The following is a 10,432-nucleotide window of genomic DNA, read 5'->3' on the forward strand; positions in this document are numbered from 1 at the left end:
TTTTCCAACTTGAGGTTCCATCCTAACTCCTCACCTATTGGCAGATTGAGGGTTACTTCCTCCTGATTGGGCAAGGAACTGTCAGTAAGACTAAGGAAAGAACCAATGGAAGGGACGGGGTGTGTCTTGTCCCACCCTACCTCCGAGCAGGTAAGAACGATTACTCTCCCCTTCCCCCTACCTGTCCAACAGGTGAGTCAGGAGGGGCTATGGGAAAGGACAGACGCCTTCACTGGCCAGCCAACTCAGCGTCAGGCATGATGCTTCTTTGGGCTTATTCACCCTTGCCGCAAAGTGGTAATAACATATTAGTATAGCATTTCATAGGCTTTTTTTTCTGGGTTGGGATTTTTTCCCCCCAAAGATGGAGTGCTCATGAGCTTTACAATTAGAAGTCCTGGATTCGGGTTCTGCTACTTAGTAGCTATATGATCTTAGGCAAATTACTTGTCTTTCACCCTGTTTCTCCACACCTGTAAAATGGGTTTATGAGCTATATCTCTCTCTCATGGGGGTGAAGGAAGTTTTGTGAACTTGGACAACTGCTAAAACTTAAAGTTAAATTAATGATGGGTTTAAAAAAAAATTCTCATGACAATTCTGAAAAATTGTTAGGGCAACAAAATGGTCCTCATTTCAAAGATGAGGAAACTGCTTCAGAGAGATGACAAAACTAGAAAATGGCACATCCTAAACTAGAACCCTTTTCTAACTTCAAGATCCACCAAACCACATGCTCTCCTGGTGGAATAATAGCATAGACATAAAATGTCAAAGCAGTGGGGAGGGGCTGGGGAAAAGGCAAAAATGAATATTCTGGGGAGAGACAGAAGAGCCACGATGTGTGTCAAAGAGAAAGTATTGGTGGGTTTGGAAAAAGCCAGGCAGCAGATCTAAAGGACATCAACCCTGGCATAAAAGAAATGGGGCAGCAGGCCCCTCAGTAGTGGAAGAGTCTGGGTTAGTTATCAGAAAGAACTTCCCAGGGCTTCTCTGGTGGGGCAGTAGTTAAGAATCCGCCTGCCGGGCTTCCCTGGTGGCGCAGTGGTTGCGAGTCCGCCTGCCGATGCAGGGGACACGGGTTCGTGCCCCTGTCCAGGAAGATCCCACATGCCGCAGAGCAACTAAGCCCGTGCACCACAACTACTGAGCCTGCGCTCTAGAGCCCGCGAGTCACAGCTGTTGAAGCCCACATGCCTAGAGTCCATGCTCCACAACAAGAGAAGCCACCGCAATGAGAAGCCCGCGCACCACAACGAAGAGTATCCCCCACTCGCCACAACTAGAGAAAGCCCGTGTGTCACAACGAAGACCCAACGCAGCCAAAAATAAATAAGTAAAATAAATAAATTTAAAAAAAAAAGAAAGAACTTCCCAGTAGGCGGGTTGAGAAGACAAGGGTCTTTCTGTGGTTGATGAAATGAATGCCTGCTGTACAGTGTGCCAAGGGTCTTACAGATATTCATTTATTAACACAAGTATTGGGCTTCCCTGGTGGCGCAGTGGTTAAGAATCCACCTGCCAATGCAGGGGACTCAGGTTCGAGCCCTGGTCTGGAGGAACCCACATGCTGCAGAGCAACTAAGCCCGTGCACCACAACTACTGAGCCTGCGCTCTAGAGCCCGTGAGCCACAGCTGCTGAGCCCGCGTGCTGCAACTACTGAAGCCCTCACTCCTAGAGCCCGTGCTCCACAACAAAAGAAGCCACCGCAATGAGTAGCCCGCGCAGCACAATGAAGCGTAGCCCCCGATCGCCGCAACTAGAGAAAGCCCGTGAGCAGCAACGAAGACCCAACACAGCCAAAAATAAATAAATAAATTTATTTTTTTTTAAACACACAAGTATTGAGCACCAACTGTATGCTAGACACCGGGTAGGACCCTGGTGACACGGAAAATCAAAATGACCCCAACCCTCAAAGGGCTTCCAGAGGGCCAAGTGTAAACAGGTCATCTTAGCCACTCTGTGTGTGTTGGTGTTGGAGGGGTGATTGTTCAGGAAAGGGTCCCCCGCTCAAAAAACCTTTATATCCCCAAAGCTAGCCCTCAGGATGGGCTGCATGGAGGTAGGTCCATCCTTGACCACTTTCTCCACCAGAGAAAGGCATGATGGCCAAACGGTCTCACTTCTGAGGCTTGTGCCGTCCAAGTCTTCCTGGAAGGGGCCAGGGAGACATCAACATCCCCAGCCAGTCACCATCCACATGCCCTGGCCACTGCCCTGTGCTTTGTTTCCCCTACTCCCCAACTTCTTTCTCCCTACCTTCCCTGTGCCCCACCCACCTGCTTGCCACCCTGCCGCGCCATGCAGCAGCCAGCCCCCAGCTTGGGAGGAAAAGAGCTCCCAATCCTAGGCTGCTGCCCCCTCCAGGGTTTCTCTTCCTTCCTCTCCCACTTCCCATCTTCCCCTGCCCACTTCACACACCCCACACAAGGCAACACACGGACACACACACTTCCAGACCTAAGCCTGGCTTAACCCCTTCCTTTCTCCTGGCTTCAGTAGGTTGTTTGACTGCAAAGGGGTGGAGAAGCCTGGGTGGGGTGGAGAGACAGAAATAAGGCTTCAGAATAAAGCCTGTGTGTTTGTGTGTGTGTCCCCAGAATTCTCCCTGCATGTCAGCCTAGAACATGCTGCAACAAGCTGGCCCCAAAACTCAGCCTGAGACTGGGTGGAGGCATCACCACAGCAGCAGGAAAGACTGGGCGAAGAGCTGCATCTCCCACATCAAGGGAGCTTCTGCATGTTTATTAAGCACCTACTGTTGCCTGCTAGGCACTGAGGATTCATCTGTAGGATACAGAAAAGAATCAGAAAATGATGTTTACTAGAATCAGCTGTCTGTATAGGGGATTTGGTCTCATGGGGCAAGGAGGTGCCTAGGGATAGGGATGAGAGTCCCTGTGGCCACAGTCTCCTCTGTAGCTTGAACTTGAAGGAAAGGCCACAAGACCATCTTACCCGGTCCCCTGCCTCCAAGCCTTTAAAGGCAGGGACTTCTCTGTTTGACAAATCTCCAGGAAAGGAGGTTCTCCAGCCTCCCTTATATGAATACCCTTGTCTCCTTATTCTAACACTGGCAAATTCCTTCTGGTGTCTAGCCCTAATTCATATCCCTGCAGTTTAAACTAATTTCTCTTGCCCAGAGCTCAGTGGAAGCAGAGTCTTTGGGCCACCAAGAACACATGAAGTTAATTCAACCTTGCAGATTTGTGGGGCCTCAGAGTAAAGAAGGAAAGGGCATCAAGGGGCCCCTCCCAAGTCACCCCAGAGACAGGAGTTACCGGCAAAGAGGGGCCCGTCTGATGAGGGGAGCCGGTGGAGGATGGGAGGCGTTTCCCTGGAGAAAGGTGACCGAGGCAGCCCGGCTGCCCCCCTCAGCTCCTCTCCCTTCTCAACCTCCACGAGGCCTCTGGGCCATATAAGGAGGTGCATGAGTCTCTGTTGTCTGTTCACAATCAGTCCTTTCTCTGTGGAGGCCCCTTCCCCGGACAGAAACAAGTAGACATTTAGATCTGCACACGTTACACACACACACACACACACACACACACAAACTTCCATGCTCATACCTCAGGGATATACACTCACAGGCACAGATTCAGACACACAAACCCCAGCTGTGTCAGCACTCTCTCCCCAGTACACTCAAATACACATGGCCGGGCTTCCCTGGTGGCGCAGTGGTTGGGAATCCACCTGCCGATGCAGGGGACACGGGTTCGTGCCCCGGTCTGGGAAGATCCCACATGCCGCGGAGCGGCTGGACCTGTGAGCCATGGCCGCTGAGCCTGCGCGTCCGGAGCCTGTGCTCCGCAATGGGAGAGGCCACAGCAGTGAGAGGCCCGCGTACCGCAAAAAAAAAAAAAAAAAAAAAAAAATACACACGGCCTTCTTCCCTCCTCTTCTGCCTGGCCTCAGGGATGGCCGCCTCCATAAAGGAAGACCAGGTAAACAGACGGGACGCTAAACTTCAGGCTGATGACGGTCCCTTGCCACCACCCAGCAGCTCTCCCCTGGCGTTACAGCAGCGGGAAAGGAGCACGGACGAGTGGAAGTCATTCCCGGGTGGCACAGTCCCAGGCAAAGGGGCAGAGCCCACCGCACACCCAGGTCCCTGCTCCGGTCCTTCTGCGGTTGCGTCCCTGCACACAGAGCCATGGGCATGAACGTACACAGATTGATGCCTTGGCCCTTGGAGATCACACTACGGGTACGTGCCCAGCACTGACCCTGCTTCTAGGGCCTGTGGGTCTCTTACTCAGGTTCTTTCTCCTGTTCAGATAGCAGCACTGTGCATGGTGTGAGCGTAGTAGGCCAAGGGGCGACAAGGGGCAGTTATGGGAAAGGGATGCGCACAGCGGGGACATGCAAGCTGGGTACCTGCACCCACATGCTGGAGGCCCTTTGTGGTGTGGGGGAAGCCAGGGCTGCGAAGGGGAGGGGAGATGGCCCGGGGGCTGGGGGTCAGGGAGAAGTTTTCTGCAGGCTTCCATGTTCTGAGAAGGAGTCAGAAGTCTGAATTCCAGCCTGGCTTTCAGGTCACGGTGGAGGTATACTTGGCAAGGTGTATCTATTTTTTTTTTTTTTTTGAACAAAAGAGCATTTATTCTTCTCTTTCTTATTACAAAACATGTTAAGTATAAAAACTGAAAAAGAGGGCTTCCCTGGTGGCGCAGTGGTTGAGTGTCCGCCTGCCGATGTAGGGGACGCGGGTTTGTGCCCCGGTCCGGGAAGATCCCACATGCTGCGGAGCGGCTGGACTCGTGAGCCATGGCCGCTGAGCCTGCGCATCCGGAGCCTGTGCTCCGCAACGGGAGAGGCCATAACAGTGAGAGGCCTGCGTACCGCAAAAAAAAAAAAAGAGAGAGAGAAAAAGAATCAGCTATATTCCCATCATAGTTAAATAATCGCTGTTCATATTTTGTTGTATATATTTCCAGCATTTTCTCTAAGCATTTTCACGTATCCATTTTTTCTTTTTTTTGGATTATAGTTGATTCACAATGTTGTGTTAGTTTCAGGTGTACAGTAATGTGATTCAGTTATACATATACATATATTCATTCTTCTTCAGATTCTTTTCTCATATAGGTTATCACAAAATTAGTAGAGTTCCCTGTGCTATACAGTAGGTCCTTGTCAGTAATAAGGTGTACCTTTGAACAGTTAGCTTGACTTGTAGCTTATGTAGATCTATGTATGTGCAACTCCGTTTGCACTGTTGCCCCTGTTCACTGCTCCTGGCGTTGGGGTGAGGGGACTTGCTCAGGGTGACCCCTTCAGGCCTGGGGAGAGGACATTGGCTACAGAAGAGTCTCCCAAATGCTCTGGCTGGAGTGGGCCCAAGCATCGCCAGGAGTGGGAACAGGGCAGGACCGCGCAAGGCCCCAGAGGTGAGGGTGGGTGTGCTCCTGCCATTTTTGCTCCCCTTTGTCCAAGGGGAGGAACCTCGAGGCCAGAGGCTGCCCACGGCCTGGCCCAGTGGGTGTGTGCCCAGCCGGCCTGGGGAGGGCTCTTAATAGCAGAGGTAGCTCCAGCCACACTTCCCAGCCAGGCGAGGTGTGTGGGCGGGGATGGAATGTCAAAGGGAAAACAGGGAGACAAGAAAACAGAGATAGGATGGGCCAGAAATAGCACAGGCGAGGGCGAGATACCAGGGGCCAGTGGTGGTGGACGGAAAGGCTGGAGGAGGGTCAGGACCTCTCCAGAGAATGTCCGTCTCCGAGCGGCCCCCTCCCCTACCTCAACCGTCCCAAAGTACGATTTCAGGGCTTCAGGAGCCCAAAAGGCAGGGCCCCAAGCATCAGGATTCTATTCTGGAGCTGGGTCTCCCCGGGTCTCTGAGCAACCTTATGCCCGTCTTGAGTGGGTTGGGGGAAGGGAGGGGACGAGGCCTTGCCGCCTGAGTCACCCCGCTTCCTGTTCCTGGCCTGGGCGACTCCACTCACAGGCTGACACAGCTGGGGCCCCACCCGCCTTGCCAGCCTGCGTGCCCCTCCCTCCCACAACAAGCCAGGGGCGATGCCTGCCCCGACAGGCACCCTTCCCACCGAGAGGCCAGCCCTCCCCGGCCCGCATGCGTGCGTGCGTGTCAGCGTGCGTGTCAGCGCGCGCGCGCGCGCGCGCACGCACGCACGCACGCACGGCTGGAGTTTCTCCCCCACCTGTTGAGAATCCTTGGGAAGAGGGAGGAGAACTCTAATCAGAGCCCCCTTCCTTGTGTATTTGGGGACACTAAATTTGGAGCTAAGACAGGAACTTCCCCAAGGTCACACAAGCAAACTCCTGGCAGTTGTGGGGAGGGGGGCAGATGAGAACCAACCTTGGGAGAAGTCAGCTGGAGGTGTGACTTCAGGCAAGCCTCCGGATTAGAGCCAAGGCTGGGGGAGGGGTGGGGCAGCCCGGGGCTGGCCGGCCCTCCTCAGGGACTCAATCAGTACCTTCCCTCACTTCCTCTAAACCCTCTAAGCCGGCGAGGGCCCTACACAGACCCACCGCCATCGATTATACAAAGAGACCCTTCCCCCACCTCCTCCCGCGCACTGGCCTTCCCGGTCTCCCTGACCTGGACTCCACCTCGGTGGGAACTAGGGCCAAGGTTTGGAGGCCTCTATCCTTGTACATTAATCCCAGCTTCCCTAGTCCCATCCTGCGGCCACCAGGGAATGTGAGAGTTGAGATCCTTGAATATTTCATCAGCACTTCAGCCTGCAGTTGAAGAAGCAGCCAACTTACAGCTCATGGATAATTTATGGCCCCAGCAGAGAACCTGGAAGTAGTGAGGGGGAGGGGCAGGGAGAGTGGGGGCGGGTGAAGCCTGGACCCGGCTGTGAAGCCAGCTCCATCCAAAGTGTGTGTTGGGGGCCGGGGAGGAGCTCCAAGACCAGGGACATTTCCATTTTTGAGGATATCAAGGTATTACCAAAAAAAAAAAAAAAAAGGGGGGGTTATCAAAGTTACATGACAAGCATTTTCTGAGTTCATTCCTGTGTCTCTGTCACTGTGTGCATAACCTCACTTGGAGATAACAAAAAAATTGATGTTATCTCCTTCATGGCTGTGAAACCTCCAAAAAGACCCCCTGCTCCCCACACCCACCCAGGGCCAGGGAAAGAGGCCAGACTCCCCAGTTAGACTGTCTGAACCTCACTCCTTCCTAGCCTCCTCCTCCAGGAAAGCCACCAGGATTTAGCCAAATGCTCAAAAGAAAAGAATCTCAAATGGCCACCACTTACTTTGCTCCAGGAACATAACATAGCACTCTTCGTGTTAAAGGAAAGCTGAAAAGATGACCCCAAATAGAAAATGTCAAGTTCTCTTGGCCTCTTCTTTTTTTTTTTTTTTTTTTTTTTTTTGGCCTCTTCTTTACCAAGGGACATACCTTAGTGAGTTCTTCCACAGATTCAGAGGATCAAGTATATGGGGTGGGGGAGGGGGGTAAACAAGCAGCCATGTCCTCCTTTTACCTCAGTTTCTCCACCTGAGTTATGGGCATGAAAGTTGCTCCCACCCCAAGGGCTTTTTGGGGGTCAGAAGAGATGCTATCCAGGCACCCCGGTGCCAGCTGGCACCCAGGCAGGTGGTGATTATGGGGTGATGTGTCCCCAGTTTGGGCTGGGGCTGGCTCCAGTGGGCAGCCCCAGCACTCAGCATACTCCCATCTAATCCCCAAGTCATCTTGGAGTTTTATCATGCGGCCCTGGGAGCCCAATCTAGTCTCTCTGGGCCTCAGTTTCCCCATCCATGAAATTGGGGCCATCTGCTGGAGCCATCCTTGGAGAGAAGCTGCAAGAGGAGGCCTGGATGAAGGCCCCTGAGTTGGGAAGCTGCATAGAGCTTGGGCCCTGTGGCTGCCAGGACTCCCCCAGGAAGCTTATGAGGTTGGCCCCAGTGCCAACTGGACACAGCCTTCTGACACAGGAGGGGGTCAGGGGGACCCTACTCTCCCTGAGGAGGAGAACACTAGGGTGAGACTTCAAGAACTAGTTCTCAAACCTAAGCGGGGAATTTCTTCCATTGGAATTTGCAAGAATTTGGGGGAATCCCATAGGACCCTCCCTCCCCCGCCTCCCTTGGCCATCACCTCTCAGGATTCAAGAAGAGGCTGGTCTAAATGACCCCAGCGAGTCTGTCCCCAGGCCCTCTAACATCTGGTCCAATCCCAGGGAGCCAACAGCGGGAAGTGGGACTGGGCTATGGAATCAGGCCTGAGAGTGAGGCTCGGACTGCCTGCTCTTCCTCCTCTTCCTGCTTTCCTCCCTTCCTCCTTCCCTCCCTCCCTTCTGGAACTCTCTGCCTCCCTCGGTGAGCTGTGGCAATGTGTGGGCTTTGTCTCCACATCTGGTCCTCACCTTCCTCTCCTCAGCCCCAGCTGACAGCATAAAGGGACAAAGCCAGCTCTGGGGACCAGAGAGAGGAGACCAGGGTGTTCTCTGCTCTCTCCCTTCTCTGAGCATCACGGATTTAGGGAGAAATGTTTCAAACCCAGCTCAGGCACCCCCCACCTTGAGGAACCTTGGACAGGTTGCTCTCCTTCCTCAGCCTCACCTGTGGCAGAAGGGAATTGATAAATATGTTGCAAGACTGTTTTTTGTTTTTTGTTTGTTTTGGCCACATGGCATGCGGGACCTTAGTTCCTGGACCAGGGGTCAAACCCTTGCCCCCTGCAGTGGAAGCAAGGAGTGTTAACCACTGGACCGCCAGGGAAGTCCAGGAACTGGAAGACTGTTTTGAAGCCTGTAAAGAACCTGCCAAGTGCCCGGCACACAGTAGGTATTCAATACATTGTAGCAGTGATGCTTTGCTTGGGACGGGGCCTTTCTGGGTCCAGGACACTCTGTGACATCTGAGTCTGGCCCTAATGTGTGAGGTCATCATCCCCAGCGCCTTTTTGGCTGTCTCTAACCTTCTAGCCATTTTGCTACAGATGGTAGGGCTGCTGAGGTGCTGGGTGGGTATTTGGGAGCGGGGTAAGGAGAGGACCGAGTGAGACAGAGATGTGGAGGAGGTGAAGGCGTCTGGGCCGGGTGGGCTTGGGAGAATGGGCTGGAGGGCCCCAGAGGGCCCACGCTGGGACTCGCTAGAACTCGGTCTCACCGGTTTGGGGAGCTGGCCGGGCAATGGGGAGACGCTGGCATCAGAGAGAAGTGGCAGTGGCTGGTGGCTGCCAGGGATGGAGAAGCTGAGTAAGGCCCACTGGAAGGGGTGGGCCTGGGCTAACGCCGGGATGTGGGTGAGTACCTAGAGAGGGGCGGCCTTCTGTTCCCAGGACACGCGCGCGCGCGCGCGCACACACACACACACACACCCTCACCCTCAGATGCCACCCTCAGATGCACACTTGGACACACACATCAACACACTTCTTAAACCGTACCCCCATTCCCGCCCTGTTCTCCCGATCCTCTCACCCTGCTCTATTTTCCCAACGCACTTATGTAACATAGCCAGATAATTCATTCATGATAACATTTATTGTTTATTGCCTGTCTCCCAGCTGGAATGCAAGCTCCAGGAGGGCAGGGGGTGCTTGGCTTGCTTTGCCCACTATTGTATGCCCAGCACCTGCGACGTACCCGGCTCGTAGTAGGTGCCCAATAGATAAGCGTTGAGTACAACCACATATTCTAGGGTTAGGGTCACGAATGCGCGCACTCTCAGGGACGCATGCGCAAACCCGCTGTCGCCCACGACGCTGCCACGGACGTTCTCAGACACGTGCACGCAGGCACTCGTTCACATCCACACCAACACACAAGCACACAGGCCTTCTCGCTCCCGCACACAGGCGCTTTCAGACTCAAACCCAGCGGTGCAGATTCCAGAGCTCCTACTCACGCAGGCATGCTGGAGCACGTCCCCACTCCCCACCCTCCGGAGGGCAGCCCCTCCCAGAAACAGGGGGCGGGGCCTCGGTGGAAGCTGACAACACAGCAGCTTGAGAGGGGTGGGGTGGGGTGGGGCGGGGCCGCCCTGGTACCTGGGAACTCTTTGGAGACCCTGCGACTGCAGACCCACCTACGGGAGGGAGGGAGGCGTGAGGTCACCAGCGCCCCGAGCTTTGACCCCGCCCGTGCTCCACACTCCGACTCCGTCCTTCCTTTCTTCATCTTCACCAAAGGCCCAGGGGAAGGGCATGGGGTAGGGCAGGGAGTCCTCCTGGGCACAGCGATGGGCAGGGCCCAGGCCACGTCAGCTGGCACATCTGGGCAGGGGTGTGGACGGTGACAACTGGGCTTACCAGCTTCCGCTCCACCTTCCATAAGAGGAGAAAGGTCCTCCACCACCCTGCCGCTGGGAGAACAGAAATGGGGGCAGTGGGCCAGAACTGTCACCTGGTTGGCCCTAGCCCGCTGTCCCTCCCCAGAGAGACCCCTTTTGCCCCTACTTCCCTGCTCTGGAACATGAAGTGGGGGGGAATCACAGGG

Source organism: Hyperoodon ampullatus (genome assembly GCF_949752795.1).
Source record: "Hyperoodon ampullatus genome assembly, chromosome: 19".
Classification (NCBI taxonomy): Eukaryota; Metazoa; Chordata; class Mammalia; order Artiodactyla; family Ziphiidae; genus Hyperoodon; species Hyperoodon ampullatus.